At 38.0% G+C, this 19,628-nt stretch overlaps 2 protein-coding genes and 1 long non-coding RNA gene across 3 annotated transcripts in view; 2 read left to right on the top strand and 1 right to left on the bottom strand.

Moving 5' to 3' along the window:
• CGRRF1 (cell growth regulator with ring finger domain 1) overlaps positions 1-19,628 on the top strand; it is a 1,085,659-nt gene that overhangs the window by 649,953 nt on the left and 416,078 nt on the right. The window lies entirely within an intron of this gene.
• The window catches only part of CDKN3 (cyclin dependent kinase inhibitor 3), a 670,130-nt gene that overhangs the window by 367,800 nt on the left and 282,702 nt on the right, over positions 1-19,628 (top strand). The window lies entirely within an intron of this gene.
• LOC126959361 (uncharacterized) overlaps positions 2,214-19,628 on the bottom strand; it is a 77,531-nt gene continuing 60,116 nt past the window's right edge. The window contains exon 3 of the long non-coding RNA XR_007727493.1: positions 2,214-2,387. This is a non-coding gene — a long non-coding RNA (uncharacterized LOC126959361). The remainder of the gene's footprint in view (positions 2,388-19,628) is intronic.

Below are 19,628 nucleotides of genomic sequence, written 5' to 3'. Positions count from 1 at the left end.
TTTAGCTTGTATCCCTATGAAGTCAGTCAATAAATAATAATGTTTATTTATAATAGTAATAACACTATTAAAGTGTTATTATATGTGCCAGGTACTGGGCTAAAATTGTCACATACGGTATCTCATTTAATTTCCATAACAATCATAGGAGATGGCATCCCCATTTTACTTTATTATTTATTTATTTATTTATATTTTTGAGACAGAGTTTTGCTCTTGTTGCCCAGGCTAAAGTGCAGTGGTGCGATCTCAGCTCACTGCAACTTCCATCTCCCAGGTTCAAGCAATCCTCCTGCCTCAGCCTCCTGAGTAGCTGGGATTACAGGCATGTGCCACCACATAATTTTATATTTTTAGTAGAGATGGGGTTTCCCGTGTTGGTCACATTGGTCTCGAACTCCTGACCTCAGGTAATCCAACCACCTTGGCCTCCCAAAATGCTGGGGTTACAGGTGTAAGCCACCGCACCTGGCCAGCATCCCCAGTTTAGTCATAAGAAAATTTGGATCACCAAGGCAGCATGTGGCACAGTCACAATTTTTTCAATTGCCATGGGTTTATAAAAGAAAAATTTACAGTTAAAAGATTTTATGTATCCTCAAGAAAACTATGATTAAAATGAAAATTAAATTTTGTTTCTAACATATCTGTGATAGCAACATATTTTGGGGTCACTTAAGTGGGTATAGTGAAATGCTTTGGGAAAAAATTCCTTTTAAAATCTTGTTGGCATTTAAGTGACACTTTGGCAAAACACTATGAAAACATCTGGTCACATCTTCTCAACACTAATTTCTTCCCTAAATGTTGTTTTTAATGTGTCACAGTTGTTAAATTTGTAACAAGTAATGCCCTTGAGACTAAACAACAGTGCCTGGTATGTGAAAAATGAACAATGCATTTACAGCAGTAAAAACCAAAAGGAAATTTTAAATAAACATTTAATTGAGTACAAATAGCCTGAAAGTTATTTTGGTGGAACTTGCCCAATCTGTGTGCTGACATTAGCAGCAGGATGTTCTAAATAAACTCTGTTAAAACAAATGTTGTCTTCTTCAGTTGAGACATAACCGATCAGATTCAGTTCTTTTGATGGATTATGGCTGGGGAAGGAACACTTGTTAGTTGGAAGGGACCTCTCCATTCATAGCCTCAGAACAAATGCATAACCACTAAAACACCAGGGAGATTGGAGCTGGGTATTTGGATATTGTACAGCAACTTCAAAGTAGACAACAAAAAGGAGAAAAACAACCACCAACCACCGATGTTTGCATATCGGTTAGCCAAGGTCCATGGGCCTGATTCACTTCCTCTCTAACTCTAAAAGGATTTTTCCTTCTAGATAAAGCCCTGCATATTTGAATAGAATCCAACATATGTACTTGTCTCAGGCTATATTTTGCTCTTGCTGTATTATAATTTTGTGCAATGGAAAGTCTTGCAAAGTTCTACAATGAGGGAAAAATTCAAAACACAGACGATATTCAGGCAATTAGTAATGCAGCTGAGAAAAAGGGGCTGTGTATGTCATCTAGCCAATTATTTGAAAACAATTATTTTTCAGTTTCATGTATTAACTATTTCCACATATGGATAGGCAGATGCTATTGAGTAGAAATGTTTTTCCACTGATATGGAATCCTTGAAGAAACCATATTGGCTTTGATGTGATTCAGAGATTGTGTCATTCATCAAATGGTTTTAAAGAATGTAACTAACCTTAGGATTCATTCAACCTGAAAATAAACACAGATGGTTTTGGGTGAACAAACTATTTTCCATAGCAGATTTAACCATACATGTAATGGAATATGCATCCTTTGTATTTAGTGCCACATTTGACTTAACATAAAAGCAATTAGAGTGAACATGAGTCAAACTTTCTAATATAGTAAATCTGTAACTTAGCCCCATCCTATTGAAAAAATATTCATATTGAAATATTTTAAAACATACAGAAGAGTTGTATATATATTACAAGTAACTTTTTATTCTTGAATTTTTTTTTTTTTTTTTTTTTTTTGAGACAGGGTCTTGCTCTATTACCCAGGCTGTAGTGCAGTGGCATGATCACAGCTCACTGCAGCCTTGACCTCATGGGCTCAAGCAATCCTCCTGCCTCAGCCTCCTGAGTAGCTGGAACTACAGACATGCGCCACCACACCTGGCTAATTTTTCTATTTTTAGTAGAGATGAGGTCTCACCATGTTGCCCGAGCTGGTCTTGAACTCCTGAGCTCATGTGATCCCTTCACCTTGACCTCCACCTCCCAAAGTGTTGGGATTACAGGCATGAGCCAACTTGTCTGGCCAATTCTTGAGTCATTTAAGAGTAAGTTGTAGGCATAATTTTCTATTTCTCCTGAATAATTTAGTATGTACTTCCTACAAACAATGACCTGAAAAGCAGGAAATTAACACTGATATATTATTACCATGTACTCCAGAGTTTCAACTATTGCCCCAACAATATGCTTTATAGTAATGGATCTCAAACTTTAGTGTGCTACAAAATCAATGGGAAGTCTCAGTAAATACAGATTAGTGGGCCCAAATCCAGGGTTTCTGATTAAGTGGGTTTAACATGAGGTCCAAAATTTTATATTTCTAACCAAGTTCCTACATGGTGCTGAAGCTGCTAATCCCAGGACCACACTTTGAGAACCAGTGCTTTATGGCAAAAAGTCTAGTCCAAGATCACATGTTGCATTTAATGACCATGTCTGTTTAGTTTCCTTTAACATGAGGACTATTTTTCAGCTATTCCTTCACTTACATGATCTTGCAATTCTGGCAGCATACAGGACAGCTAACTACACTCTACAGACTATCCCTTAATATGGGTTTGTCTGATGCTTCTTTGTGAGTAAATTCAGGTTATGATTTTTAGCAGGAATATATCACAAAAATGTTCATCTTATTGCATCCTCTTGGGTGGTACAGAATTTTAATTTGTCTCATTACTGGTGTTAACTTTGATCACTTGATTAAGATGGTCCTTGCCAGGCTTCTCTACTACAAAGCTATACTTTTTCCTTTACATTTATAATTTTAAAACATATTGTGGGGAGATAGTTTGTCACTTAAGTAAATATCCTGTCTCTCATCAAATTCTTATCCACTAGTTCTAGCAGCCACTGATGTTTTTTGCCTGAATTGATTATTACTACGACAATTGACAAATGCTGTTTTCTAACTATGTCTTCCCTTCCACATTTATTAATTGCTATTCTACTGTTTTATTCCATTTATTGATCCAATATTTATCAGTATAGACTGATGGATTCCTATTTTATTTAATGGGTTACAATCCATTATTTTATATTTATTTTGATGCTTAAATTGTCCCAGAGTTGGCCTGTGGCAGCCCAGTCAAGCTGACTTCTGTGTCCTTTCTTTATGTCCCAGCATTCCTTCAACATTCCCTTGCTCTCTTATATCAAAAGATGTTCTGGTTCTTCTTTTACTTTTTCTACCGAGACCAAAAATCAATCATTTTCTCAAAGAGACCTGGTTGCTTTTAATGGGGAATGGTATTTTAAGATCAAGATCAAGGTCCAATGTATCTTTTACTATTGGTGTATATATGCTGCTCCTAGTCTCTCTCAGTAGACAGAGCTAGCAGATATATGTATATGTACACACACTCACACATACACACCAGAGTTACATCTAAATTTAACTCTCTGCTTATATTATTGAAATATGCATGTGTGTACATATAGACTTGCATTTATATATTTGTATTTTGGCCTACCTATTGATAATCATGAGTTCATGCCTCGAATTCCAACCCAATATCACAGGATTCAATCTAGCTTTCCTCCTCTCTCTAACTCCATTATTCTCAATATGTTTACTTCATTAAACCCTGATGTGTAACAATCTCCCAACTTAACCAGAATAAGAAATTACTAATTATTAAAGGATACCTGAAGTTTTAGGAGGTTTTTGTATACCCAAAGAAAACCAAGCTAGCATTTTTGGTGGCTTATAGGTCACCTTACTACAATAGTATCTTCCTAAGCAACTCAAAAAATTAACTCAGCTACAATACAAAAAGTCAAGTGCTTTGAAGTGTGAGCTGCCTGTAGCTATCTCTACTTATACTCATCAAATCCACAGGTTTTTCTTTCTCTTCAGGGTCAAATCGTGAAGTTAGATGTGATCTCACAGCCTAACATGGTTTAAAGTTTAAGAGCTGACTCCTCCTTGTACCCCCTCCATAGGAATGACTGCTGTCAAGCAGACCCTCCAGACCTCCTGGAAGGGGACATTGAGTTAAACATGACTAATTGAACACCTATATTTACCTCTTATTCCACCTCAAATCTCACCAAAAGAGGGAGTGGGGAGAAAAGAGGTATTAGCTCAAACAAAGAGAATGGGATATCAGGAAAATGCAAATCAAAACCACAGTGAGGTATCATTTCCACCCTACTTGGGATGGCTATTATCAAAAAGACAAAAAATAAATGCTGACAATGATGCAGAGAAAAGGGAACTCTTACACACTGTTATTGGGAATTTAACATAGTATAAACACTACAGAGAGCAGTATGGAGATTCCTCAAAAAAAAAAAAAAAACAATGAATAGAACTACCATATGATCCAGGAATCCCATTATTCGGTATTTATTCAAAAGAAAGGAAATCAGTACATAAAAAAACATCTGCACCCCCATGTTTATTGCAACATATTCACAAGAGCCAAGATATGGAATCAACCTAGGTGTCCACCTACAGACGAATGGATAAAGAAAATGTAGTATATGTACACAATGGAATGCTATTCAGCCATAAAAAAGAATGAAATCCTACCATCCCCAGCAACATGAATGGAACCAGAGGATATTAAATTAAGAGGAAGTTAAATATCTCATGTTCTCACTCATACGTGAAAGCTAAAAAAAAAAAAAAAAAAAAAAAAAAAAAAGTGAGCGCATAGAAGTAAAAAGTAGAACAGAAGACACTAGAGGATGGGAAAGGTAGAGGGAAAGGGAGAGATTTGCTAGAGGATACAAAATTACAGCTAGATAGGAGGAATAAATTCTAGTGTTCTATAGCACCATAGGATGACTATAGATTCAAATAGCTAGATTCAAATGACTATAGTTTCAAATAGCTAGAATGAGAATATTGAATGTTCACAACACAAAGAAATGATAAATGAGATGGATTTGCTAATTACCCTAATCTGATCACCATACATTTTATGTATCAAAACATCACTATGTACCCCAAAAATATGTACAATTATTCTTTCCATTTAAGACATTTTAAAAATATGATTCTAAAAAAATTAAAAATTTAAAAAGCAAAAAACTCCACTGATATGGTTTGGATTTGTATCCCTGCCCAAACCTCATGTCAAATTGTAATCCTCAAAGTTGGAGGAGGGGCCTGGTAAGAGTTGACTGAATCATGGGGGTGGATTTCCTCCTTGCTCTTCTCATGATAGTGAGTGAGTTCTCATGATAACTGGTTATTTAAAAGTATACTGTTGCACCTCCCCCTTTCCTCTCTTCCTCCTGCCCTGGCCATGTGAATATGTGCCTGCCTCCCCTTTGCCTTCTGCCATGACTGTAAGTTTCCTGAGGCCTCCCCAGCTACGCTTCCTGTGTAGCCTGTGGAACCATGAGTCAATTAAACCTCTTTTCTTTATAAATTACCCCAGTCTCAGGTACTTCTTTATAGCAGTGCAATAATGGACTAATACACCCACACACAAAAAAACAAAGAAAATTGAAAAGAAAATAACTGCAACAAAAGTTCAGAAAAAATAAGAAACACCAGTAGCTCCAAAATTGGGCATGGAAGGTAAACTTGAAGACAAGACAATTCATTAAAAGTTGACATAGGAAGCTACATTCATAAATTCTCTTCCTCATTGTTTGTTGCAGGCTGCAGTCTGTTCTACATCTGAGCAAAAAACTTTCTCCACACTAGAAAAAAAAAAACTTCAAAAACCATAGAGGCCAGATTCAGGGATGATAGAGCTGAGGAAAGGTATCTCTATTGAAAATGGGGATTAAGTGAAAGTGAACTGAATGGTGAAAATTCTGACCCCCATACCCCCTCCTCAAGATATTCAACATATACCCTTCTCCCCATATGACTCTCAGGACCTGACAGCCAGGCTTTTATAATTCAGTAAAAGATTTAAGATTCCTTTGTGAAAATACACCAGCCCAAAAGAAAAGACTCAAAATTCTGACAGTTCAGAGTTCTCTGATAAAATGACTAAGCCAGATCATCCTACACCAAAATCCACCATTTGACAGCACACTGACTATCCTCATACCTCTGCCTTAACTATGAATGAGCTGCAAAAAGAAAACTTCAAAGCTCATGGGAGTATGGAAAAATTGTTTGTTTCAGAACACCATTTGCAAAGTTTTATGTGGTACCTAAACTTCCCAAGAACTCTTATCCCTCACAACAGATAACTAGAAAGGGGCTTTTCCTTCATTTGAAACTGGAGGAACTATGATGTCAAGAAAATGGAGACAACTTTTAAAGGTGCTTTGCTCTCTCAGCATCTTGGTCATTTTACATTAGGCACCTCTGGAAGTCACATTAACGCTTAACATATAAAATGTAATTATTTACTTTGTAAATGTAATTAGTCCTGTAATTTTTCAACTTGTAGAAACTCTAAAATTCTACTGTATAGATTGAGGTCATTCTAACCTCTACTAATTAGAGTCACTTAACGTATACTAACGCCAATTGACCACAAGTTCAGGGACCATAATCTGAGAAACCATCTACCTTGCTGTTTGAACAAAAGTTTCCCTTCCCAGGAATTCCAGCTCCACTTCCTGCAATTGAATACCACAAAATTCTTCTGAATTCTTACATCCTCTGTCAGTTTAAGCCCTCTAAGAAGCAGACATCAAGACAAAATTAAAAATGTAGGAGATGTTTTGAGGGAAATACCCATGGAAGATAAAGGGGAGAGTGAGAAGCAGCAGGCAGGAGATACCTTCAGATCACAAAGGAATAAAGGAGGGTTGAGTAGGAAAAGCCTCAGACTACAATCAAGGTCTGAGATAGCAAGGCCAGGCCGATGAGAAACCCCAGAGAAAAAACTGCCCATCAAAAGAGGCCCACATTGGGCAGGAAGGGCCCAGCTCCCATACCCACAGCATGCTCAGCCATTGGCTGGGAGCAGCTTTGCAGGATCATGAACTTGTTGTGAGTGAGTGTTGCAGTGGATCCCAAAGGTGCGGCAGCTGGAGTCTGGTGCTCCTGGAGGGAAATCTGAGCAGGGCTCTCTTCCACAGCTGCCACACCTCCTTTACCTGGAACCTGGAGATGTTCCTTGCAATGAATGATCTAGAACAGTTTATAGTGAAAGGGAAGGCTGACTCTGGAACTCAAGCCTCCTCACTCAAAGGCCAGTAGTCTTTGTTTCTGGTGAGGGCCAGATGAATTAAGTATAAATAGTTTGTCCTGTTTTATCGGTAGCTGCCACAAGGCATCATTTCTTTGGCAGCAGATGTTAGCACAGTTTATATATTTAATATTTAACATATATCAGTAACCTATGACTCAAGCTGATCACAGACTCAAATATAATGTATCTTGTGGATGAGCAAGAAGTAAAAAGAGTGTAAGCATTTCATCTTGGCAGGGAAATAGATATGAATGTTCATGGAAGAATGAAAAAAGGAAGAGGCTTGCAGGTAAATGTTGGCCACACTTGCTTGTCCTAGAAATGCCAATCGCTGTCTCCCACTCCACTCTCTTCTAAAAGAATCTTGTTCCAATTTCAGCCCTAATGAGGAGATGAGTGCATGAAGCTATTTTGTACTAGATTTTTCTTTTATTCTTTCCAGGCTAGGTCAATTAATTCTCTCTCTGGAATTTTGAACTGAGATTCACAGAGAAGCTGTAGTCAAGGAGCCATGGATAGCTGGAGGTAATGCCCTATAAAATCAAATTGGAGTCATAGGAGGTGTTATAAGTTCATGCCATTTTCTAGTCAAACTTTTGGGGAAACAGTCCTTATCACCTTTATCCCATCACCAATTTATCTAATCTGCATAAGCTTTGAATCCAAAAGATCTGGGTGCGAGCCCCAGCTCAGCCACTCACTAGCTTGTCTCTCTGACCTCAGCTTCCTTATCAGTAAAGCATACAAACTAAGACTTGCTTTTCAGGCCTTTCATAAGGAACAAAAATGATAATGTATATCATATATATTTTATTTTGTAGGCTTACAAAAGTTGGAAATGCAGAGAAAATAGATTAGGAGTTAAGAACTGTATCAGCATTAAGTAAGAGTTAACATTGAGATTATTTTGATTCCTTGATATTGTGCAGTTTTGTGGGACAAAATGGTTATCAATTGTCCTAACACCATCATGGAAATTCTAAGACTCTTCCATGACCTCTTCCAGGGTTTTCCTAGTTAAAGCCTGGACTGAAGACAAGTAAGAAGCGCTTTTTGGGTTCATTCAGTTTTGAGGTAACAATAAACTCATCTTCAGACTGCCTGTGACCTTTTCCTAATAACACCAGAAATACGAATAGGACATGTTTTAAAACTAGCTCATCTAGAAAACCTTTTGCCCATTCACATTCCCATTTCCCAACACAACCTTTTTCCCAGATCTGGCACAAACAGGAAATCAGAGCGAAGCCATCATTAGAGACAGGTAAACATATTTCTCTTAAGGCAAACAATACTTTACTATACATATGCAAAATAAAAACTGGGCAATAGAGTAAGTCATAGGGTGATTCAGAAACACTCCCCTAGAAAACACTTCCTATGCTTGAAATATTTTAATGGAGTGCAAGTCATTTGTGAGCCTGAATTATCCAGGCAAATGCTTCCTCTACTGTAGTTTGCATGTGCAGAGATATATATGAGAATAAATGCAAACAAGCACAAGATTACCCTAAACACATGTGCTTCCATTTCCTTGGATCCCAAAACAACGAGTTACGCTAAAACAATGGTTCTCAAAGTATGGTCCCTGCACAGGCAGCATGATATAACCTGGGAATTTAAGAAAATTGCTAATTATTGAACTCCACCCTACACCTACTAAATGAGAAACTTGAGGGTGTGGCCCAGCAATCTGTGGTTTCTAGATCCTTTAGACAAGCCAGTGAAAATTGGGACTAGCATCACCCATAATCAAGCTTTTCTTTCAAGGGTGAATAATATTAATACTTGCGCTGGGCCTAATAGTTTTGTTCTTTAGTTTTGTTTTGTTTTTCCTGACCAAGGAAGGATCTGAGTGGGGGAAGTCAATACTCTGGAAGACAAGTGACTTTCTGGGGTAAGGTGTTAAGCCCTTTTATTTTGTCCTCTTTTTTTAGCCCTTTTTATTCCAGTGAACATTTCTACTCTTATCTGGGAAACTAACTTGCTTTTTAATTTATTTTTCATCCTAATTCGTCTGCAGTGAATTTCCCGAAATATTATATTTACCTCCTCTCTATTGGACATGATGAGTCTGCTGGTCTACTCACTCTTGAGTGAAGTTCTTTCTTTGAAAAAGCTATCTGTGTTTAAAATCTGTGTGATTCATCTTTCCTCCATCCATTTCGAGGCTCCAAGGCCGGTGGAAGAGTTCTGACTCAGGCCCAGTTGCAGGGTACAAGCCAGTAAGTCATGTTGTTTCTTGACACCACTTTCCTGTATTTTTTTGTAACATCATAGCCAGTACGTCAAGTTGGTTTGTGTCCCCCAGGAAGCAACACCAGTGACTGTTAGTAAAGTAACACTACTTGGAAAGACCATTTTGAAGGCTCTAGTTAAAAGCAACAACTTAAAACAAAAAAATTTTAAACTGTTTTATTTTGAAAGGTTTTTGTTTTCAAAAATTAAACATTGTAGTTCTTCAAGAACTCTGTAGTTGGAAATATTTTCTCACATTAAAAATGCAAAGCCTCTGGAGGAAATGATACTCTGAGCTTTGTAGCACAAATCAATGCCAAATGAAGGCCATAAACCATGTTTTGTTATGCACTTGGCACAGTCTCCAAATATCTTGAACAAACAACAGCACTGTGCTTCAGACCCAGGGACCCTTACCTCTCAGGAAATTTATGATTGTCCATTATAGGAAAGTAGAAATGCTGGGGATTAGCAAGTCTGGACTAGGATTGGAGGAGAAACAAAGAAATTATTAAAAACATAAACAATTTGAATATTATGAGCTCCTGTTTTCTGAAACCATTGCTTGGAAAAGCCATTCTTGCCAAGCCTATGTACTCAAAGGAAACTGGCTTTGGGTTTAGATGATCAATCTCAGCTCAATGAAAGTACTCAGAACTGGCCTAGGTTGAGGTAGTGTGAGAAGGCAAAAGGGGATAAGGCAGGTTGCTTCATACAAATCCCATTCGTGGGAAAACTCAGGAATTCCAAATCATCATTCCTATGCCTTTTCAGAATGCCTGTGACTTTACAGTTTAAATGCCATTTCTAAATAAACACTAGCTCTCCTATTTGTGGGGGCTGGTTGCTTTGCGGGCAAAGGTAACAGCCATCGGTTCTGGCCCCGCAAAAATATGCAGACTACATATTTTGGGGTCCATTTCTGTGATCAGGGAATCACAGGAAATCAGGGACCCCGTATGTCACCCATTTCCCAATCCAAGCCAAACCTAAAGTCACAGGTAGAAAAAGTTGTTTACAAATGTTAAGAATCAAGAAAGCAACACTTGATATCACCAAACCACCTCAAAAAAAAAAAACAAAAAACAAAAAAACACTGGCATGACTTATTTCTGATCTTTGCTCGAAAGAAACCTAATTCAAAGAAGCATATATTAAAAATAAATGTCAGTAATTGCCAATGATAAAAATGAATGATAAAAACCTGATGTGAGAGCTTAATGATGCTATATTCACTTTCTTTTGCATACAGTGCATGTAGCTACATCTCTTTCAGGAATGTGCAAATTGACGGATGGTTCATGCCTCAACTGTCTGATCACTAATCATTGCTTAATATTTCTGCTTCTGCCTGAACCTGAACCTGAATGTGAACCTGAGTGGGACACCAGGCATCCTAGGGCTATTGTTAAGAACTGGCCTGGCACCATCAGCTTGTGGTGGTGGTGTTCTGTGTGTGCTTGTGTATGGTTTTGAGCTGGTTTGTCTTTCTTTTGAAAGAAAAAACTGTCCCTTATATAATAGTTTTGCATTGTAGCTCTATATCCAGAAATCTGTGAGATGTTCTTATTAGTATGTTGCTCTCCTGAAGGTCAGCCCCTTTTACCAATCCCTGCCCCCAGCAAGTGGGCTGACACTTACCATTACAATGACATTAATAATAAGAGTTATGACTAAAAGTGAGCAGAAGTATTGGCCAAGGCTTATGGATTTCATTTGAGGCTTAATGTGGCACTTTGATTTTTCATTCAACTTTCCTTTTAGGAATTACTTTGCTAAACATATCCAGGTTGTCTTTTGTGCTTAATACTATTATTATTTGCTACTTACTGCTACTGATAACTAACAGAAGTAACTGGCCTAAACTTTAAGTTACTGAAACTTGAAGTAAATTTTTTTCCTTGCCATTTATATATGTAGTGGTTTTATGAAGCTCCTTGCCTTCTAATAGCACTGAGGAACTAATCAACACATTCTCTGATTTATTGACTTATTTTGTATTCATTCATTTAGTCATTCAGTAAATACAGAAGAAACATCTACTATTCAGAAACTTTTCCAAAGAATTATTCCAAATCAAGACCTACTTTTAAAACTTTGCTAAGAAGACAATGTTTGCACTCTGAACAATGAAGTTCTGATCTATTAGAAATTAAAAAAAAAAAAAAAAAAAGGCTTGAGTTCTTGAGTTCTCAAGTTCGTCTCAATGTAGACTCCATGAAGATTATATACCTGGAAGTAAATACCAGCGGTCTTTACCCTGCAATGTTTGATCAGTATCCAAATATCTTTATTTCCTATAGCCAGATTTTATAGATTGATCCTTACAATTATCATAGGTAGGGGTAGACTCAATGCTTATTTCAAAAAAAAATTACTATATATGTCTCACAGTAAAGAGAATCTTTTGGAATGGCAAAAGTCTCTGTTGATTATGTTTTCCTGGTAGTCTTGCAATGGATTCCCTGAAATATATACTAAAACCAATGTTAATATCACATGTATTCACTATAAGACTAAATCTATCAAGTATCTATTAGTAACTAGCAATAAAAATTCTGTTGTGGTGTTTTGAATCTGGAATTACTTATACTTTTATGAAACTTATTGATTCAGACAATATTTTTAATAAATATTAATAATAAATATTTAGTAAATGAATATATGCTAGAGCCAGGCATCACACTAAGTCCTGGGGGTATAATTCCAAACAAAATGGACATTCTCTTTGTCTTCACAGAACTCGGAGTTATGTGGGTTGTAATCATAATTTTTTTTCAATTTTGCCCCCATGAAAATAACCACAGACTAGTTTCCTTTTAAAGAAACAGAAAGCCAGCCATCAGGCAACTCTGAGAGCCACCCACAACTCTCTTGCTTAGATATTCTTAAGTTTGGTTCTCCATAATGGGAACATTACTTACAGCTTTCTACCTGAGGTTTTCATGACGCTAGAGAGATGATCCATAAAGAAGTACTCTTGGCTATTCAAACAAAAAAGCAAAGCAAAACAGAAAACAAACAAAACAACTTGATCATTCACATCCTCTTGAATCTAAAGGACATCATTTTTGAAATTCAATTCTCCCTTACCCCTGACTTTTCTCCACTTCCCATTATGTTCCCTGGATAAATCATCCCTTTGAATGGGATTTTTTTCTATCTTTCAATTGTCAGGAGCATTCCTGCTGTGTCTGGGCATAGATCTCTTCTTTGGTATTTGATTAATTTCATGCACTTGACCTAACTAAGAAGCTGGACTGTACTTCAGACATACTTCAGTTGGCAATATTAAATAAAACCCTAACCAGAGAAGCATAAGAATCATTAAAACCAAAGTTTCTCATTAGCATTGACAGAAATTCAGATTTTTCCCAAATCGGTAACAGAACAGAAAGTACTAAATTTGTCAAAGGTACAGACCACAATGCAAAAAAATAAGGAGAGAGACCAGAGAGTGGATTCACACAGAGGGAGGCTGGGAAGGTTCACAGGATCTGAGCAGGGTCTGTGGAGAATTCCAAAGGAAAAGTTTTTGATCATATCTACTCCCTGTCGCCACTTTGCAAGTTGGCATTATTGCACAGACCAGAGTACCTCTGAGTAAGGGGAATAAAAGGAATAAAGTTCATTTTGTAACTAAAGATTAGAAATAGTTTTGCAATTGTCTCCTTTCCTAAGTCACACATAAATCATTCAACTGCGAATCCAGATTGCTTTGTCAGAATTTAACTTAGTTCAAATGAACAAGCATAAACACAAATTGAGATGGAAAAAATAGTTTTCCTCTCATGAAAATCAACTTAGTCAGCTAGCCTAATTATCTGTTGCTCCCTACAGACATTAAGAATTCGATTACAGCATGGCTCTCAATCATAGTACCCATAGAAGTGGAAGCTAACAAAGCATGGTCAGGTAGACCCTATGCTCCTTGGCATCCTGTTCTTAGCTGGCAACTTGAATACATTGTCCAGCATTGTTGGTCCTTTCCTGCCCACAGGTGCAGATCTGAGAAGCCCCAGGTTCCAGACTGGCATTCTGCCCACAGCTGTGGGATATGTACCACTTTGCACTCCAAGATGAGTTTTGTGGTTGGCATTTTCCTCCCACTTTCTACAGATAAAGCATCTCTTAACTGATGAATAGAAGCTGGCTTCCATTTCCTTCTCTATTACTCTTTTAAGAGATCTGGTGACAGGACTGAATTCCTGCTAATTCTCAGATGGCCTGCCTGCTCTCTGCACCATGCCAGTGGTCCCAAATGAGCTAGAAAGATAAATAGGTAGTGGTTCCTTCTTTCAAATATTCAGCATGACATGATACCACTGTGGACAGCAGAGACTCTGGCTCCCTGGTCAATGGTGGAGACGTGTTTTGGGGATTTTGGAATGCTGGTACCCTAGCCAAGGAGCACAACAATTCAGGAATGTGGTAGCTGTTTTTAGTGGCTCATGCATTTAAGCATCAGGCCTGCTTGTCTCTATAACAACTTTAAATCTGTTTTTGTTGCCTAACTCTAAAAGTTAAGGAATTCTATGCATTTCTGTATGCATCAGATTATTTTTAGTCTCTCTTCCAACCAGCAGATAAAGCATTTCTCTAAAGCAAACTGCCAGCCTCTCTCTTGTCTCATGGTTGAACTTCAGGGATTGAAGCTGTGTTCATTAATCCCCTGCCTTATTCAACAAAGATTTATAAAACATTTTCTATGCACTAAGTGCTAAAGAATAGACTCCGAAAGCCAGAAACAGCTCCAACAAGTCACTTATTTAGAAGGGTCCAAAAAAGATGCTTGCTATTTTAAATCTCTAGAAGAAATTTTAAAGTTCCCCATTTCTGGAAAAACTGCCCTAAAAGTGAATCCCACCAAAGTCAAGAAATTCTTTCTATGGCCCAAAACCATTCTTGATCCAAGTTCTGCCTCACTGCCATGAATGAAGATGGATAATAATAACTTCAGCATAATTCAAGGATAATTCTGTATATTCATTGTTACTGAGTTACCAATTCCTCTTCTCATCTAGCTAAAGTCTATAGCGTTTTTATGTTTACTTGTGGTACTATTCTCTTATTCCTTTAATCAGATTAGCTGTTCTTATTCAATAAGTATTTACTGAGTGGTCAGGGAAAGCTCCAGAGAAGATGACTAATTGAACTGCATCCTTAAAGGAGAGGTAAGATTTGGACAGACTGAAAGGACACAAAACAGCATTCTAGGAGAGAAACTAGCATAAACAGAGGCATAGAAGTAAAACAAATCAATAAATTGAGTGAGGGTAGAGTGAGGTGCTGAATGGAAAGAAACAGACAGGTATGAGAACTCTGCAATAACCCAGTTCTTCCCTGGATGAGTGTGCACTTTCTTCCAGGAAGACAGGATGATCTTCTCTGTGGAATTCTCTTGAAGGCTTTTTAGATTTGGGAGTTTCTTTTTGTCAAGGATATTTTAATTGTAAGCCATAGAAACCCCCTTAAATTAGCTAAGGAGAAAAGGAGGCTTTATTGTAAGAATCAGGAGTATTACAGTTAACCTGAAGGCTGGAGGCAATGATCCTCACAAGAAACAGGACCAGAAGGTGGCTATTCTCTCTCTCTCTCTCTCTCTCTCTCTGTCACACACACACAAACACAAACACACACACACACACACACACACACAGAGTTCTGTTTCTCCCTACACACCGGACTCATCCTTCTCTCTCAATACTCATCTGCTCCTCCAAGTACCTGTTTGCCTCCACAGCTCCTGACCATACAAGCCCCTAGTCCCAGAAGAGAGTATATGGCATCAACATAACCCAATTTCAATAATCAGGAAAGATAATCCAATTAGCCCAGCTGTGGTCAGAGCTCCACCCTGCATCCACCAACCGTGGCCCAAGCAGGATTAAATAATGCAAAAGTGACTCTGCATACCCAGTTACAAATGAGTAGGCTTATTCTCAGAGAATATGCAGTTGTGGCCACAGACACCAGAAAGAAACAATCGTGTGAACATTCCTGAAAAGTGGACAGAAGAGAATTTACGTGTTTTCAATTAAATGTTTAATTTGCCTTGGTAATACAGTCTGGGTGGGCAGAATGCCGTGTGTGAGACATAGTGAAGGACCCTTCACTGAGCCAGGGATGTGAGGGACCCCACACTATGGGGAATAGTGAAGGAACTGAAGCTGCCCTTCTAGAGAAACAAAGACTTCAAGAAGATCTGCTGCTGCTGCCTCTCTTCAAATGCTTGACGGATCATCATTTTGAAGACAGAAGAGTCTCTAGGGGAAATAACCAGGTCAGGAATAGAACCGTCTGGAAATGGTGTGATGGCCTTGAGGTTAGTGAATTTTCTATCAAGGAAGGGATTTCAAAGTTGTGAAAACAATAATTTTAGTGATGTTTATAGATAATTCAAGTGTCCAATAGAGGATTAATTAAATGACTTATATTTAGCTACAGACCTATAATTAGATGGCCTTCCAATCCTCAAATTTAACAATTTTTCTAATCAGTCAAGGCCCATCTTAGAATATACAAGAAAGAATCTTTCAACAACAGGCATTCAAGAAGAGCTCTTAACATTGAGAGACAGGGAATCTGGGCAACACAGTCTAGTTCATTCTCAAACTCAGCTCCACGGAATATTAGCACCCATGGGGTGTCTGTAGGTATTCTACAAACACAAGGCTTACTGTCAAGTAAATGCTACTTAAATAAAGTAAAACAGGCTTCTTTACTGCAGGATATTGTAGAGCCTTTAATAAGTTGATGTTTATCATGAATCTCCAATAGACAAAATACACTAAACAATGTTTCCCAAACTAATCTGACCACAATGAGGACTTAATAGCATCACCTAGCATGTTAACTTCCCCGAAACAAGAGTTTAAGAAATGCTGGGATAGCTCTGGTGCCTGATTCTATCCCTTTTTTGTGTCACATATCCTTTTGAGAACCAGGCAAAAGGTATAATACCCTTCCACTCCCACCGATGAAAAATAAACATGCAAAAATGCACACCAAATTGTGCACATAACTTCAAGGCGGGTCACAGACTCTAGTGACTCATCCATGGATTCTCAGGTTTTCCTGAACATCAAGTAATAAATCCCTATCCATAATTTTATCTACATTCATACATCCCCAAAGGGTCATAAAGGCACAAGTCTTCTGTATTGCATTGCTTGTGCAAGTTGTACACAATTTTCTCTAGACACTCCTTAGTGCTATCCCTCAGTACATACCACCAGAAAGAGGGCAGGACTCCTACAGCCTCTGGGACACCTCCCAGTTTATCTTCTCTCAGTTGGACTCTCATGCAACTGAGTTTGGCTCTTTCCAAACCAGAAGTCCTATTTAACTTGGTGAATAAAAAGATGTTTGAAGTACGTTTCACCTTTTTATTTTTTGGAGACTGAGTTTCACTCTTGTTGCCCAGGCTGGAGTGCAATGGCACGATCTCAGCTCACTGCAATCTCCATTCCCCCGGGTTCAAGCGATTCTCCTGCCTCAGCTTGCCCAGTAGCTGGGATTACAGGTGTGCACCAACACCCTCAGCTAATTTTTGTATTTTTAGTAGAGGCAGGGTTTCACCACATTGGCCAGGCTGTACATTTTTAAGATAAAGTTTTTTCTAACATATTAAAAAGTCTGAAGAACTAAGGAAGTGTATTATTCTTACTCTACTATGCGGATCGTCAAGAAATGCCATTATTTATAAAAACATGATCTTAGAGGCAGAGAAGCCCCTCTTCATTTTTTTACAAAAGGGTGCTTCTTGGCCACAGTCCTGGGTATCACCAGAAAAATGAAATATCTGGGCACAGGTATAAGATGAACAAGTGAAATAGCACAGGGCAAACAGTTCAGATCAAATGAGTCGTGTAAACCAGAGAAAGTTATAAAATAGCATAGGTAAAAAGAACAAGTTTATCGTTTCAAAATTACTTCACTTAATCTTAGCCAAAAAAACCAAAAAGTGACTGTTTCAAAATTACTTCAGTCCTATAAAAAATGAAGAGTCTTAAAATGGGCATTAAAAGGGCCTAACTCCAGTGCGTGCATGTGGAAGCCAGATATATTACTTCTTGTGCATCTGTCATTCATTTTATAATTGAAGCTTATGAATATCCCAGTTGAAAAACAAACGGTTTATATCAATGGAAATGATTTAGTTTTTATTTTTATCAGAGTTAGTACATGTTAATAATTTTTTCTCAAAGTAATAGTTGTTTGCACATTACAAGCACATGTCTTGTGCTTTCCTTATAAGGATATCCAATGAAAATTTTTTTTCTCTCTTCGGCCTCCTTATAGTCAGCATATTTCCGTTTGTACAAGAAGCAAGTAGTCATTTGAAGTCTATGGAGAAATGTCTGTTTGACTAACAGATGTCTATGCTGGAGTAAGCAGGAAGTCTTACAGTTCCTTCCCAGCACAAAGGCCCACTTATGATAAAAGAAAAGACCAAACAGCTTGAGGATAAATAAGGCAGTTTCCATTCCAACAAACATCTGTTCTAAACCTGCCACGAAGGTGGAACCAAGAAAATCCCTAGTACCTCATAATCAAATGCATTTTTATTTCTTTTACCCCTTTCCTACCCTCTCAGTGACCATTCTCAACATTACTAAAAATCAGCCAAAATATTGTTTTATTTGTTCCACCACTGATACTTTAATCTGGAATGCTTAAGAGCCAACCTCTAGCTATAAGGAAGCAAGTCTGCTCAGAAAGCAATGAACTCTGTGAGCTGGAGATTAATTTAACATACAGTTTAGTCATTTGCTGAGCACCACTGTATGCCATTCACTGTTCTAGGCACTCTGGATACAAAGGTGTGCATAGTGGGCATCCCTTATCAGTAAAGACAGCCAATCAATGTGTACTCAAAGAAGCGAGCAAGTTAACCTTACAAAGTGATAAAACAAAATAAGGTGATATGATAGCAAGTGACTGACAGAGGATAGAAAGGAGGTTAATTTAGAGTGGGTCACATGTGGAGGTGAATGTGTACAGGGAAGAGAATGCCAAGGAGCAGTCTGCCTTCTGCAGATCTAGGACAGAGTGTTCCAGAAGGCAAAAACATCAAGTACCAAGGACCTGAGATGGAAACAAACTTGGTCTGTTCAAACAACAGAATGAACGCTCAAGTGGCTGGAGCATAGTGAATGAAGGGAAAGTGAGAGGTGATGAGTCAAGAGGAAGGCCAAATAGAAATTACAGCCCAGAAATCATAAGGGAAAAAGACAACTGTGGCCCTAAATAAAGGCAAATGATATGCCATCTCCTCAGCTAAGTGAACAAAATAATTACCCAGAAGGTGATACAAATCTCATTTTTTGTCACCTAGAAATAATGCAAATATGTGATAGTGGGATCCTAAACAAATGTTCCGGAAAGGGATTTCATAATATAGTGCAGACTAGACCTGTCCTCATCAGCAGGTACTTTCTTCCTCTCTAGGGTAAGGTTTATCCAGAAAGTGGTTTGTTCCATTCCTTTTCTCAGGTAGCAAATGCCCATTCATTCGTCACCTCCTTTGCACCCTGGAACCTGGTTGTTCCATATTACCAGAGCGATAAGAAGATGCAAGCTCTGGCCTTGAAGGATTACTCTGAAAGTTTGTCAGACCACTGGATTGTTTCCCAGTGCTCTGCAGAATGAGCACATTGTTTCTAGGTACAGTTAACATGGATTATTATCAGAGAGCTGGTTCACCCTAGATGAATTAATGAATTCTGACACCGTACTTCAGATTACTGTCTTTTGCTAACCTTTTTGTAGCCTCTAAAAATATTGAAATGAGACAAAATCTGGTATCCCCTCCTCTGTATTAGGCCAAGCTCTATTCCACTGCATGTAGCAATCACCAAAGGGAAGAAAAGGTACCAGATAAGTAAAGAATGAAGAGGGAGATTTTCACCAAAGAAACTTTTACAGTTTTAGGAGAGCATATATATTTACATATGACCTAAGTAAAAGGCAGGGAACCTGGG

This window comes from Macaca thibetana, chromosome 7, assembly GCF_024542745.1.
Source record: "Macaca thibetana thibetana isolate TM-01 chromosome 7, ASM2454274v1, whole genome shotgun sequence".
Taxonomy (NCBI): domain Eukaryota; kingdom Metazoa; phylum Chordata; class Mammalia; order Primates; family Cercopithecidae; genus Macaca; species Macaca thibetana.
The sequence above is the reverse complement of the archived record's forward strand: the minus strand, read 5'-3'. Positions and strand labels throughout refer to the sequence as shown.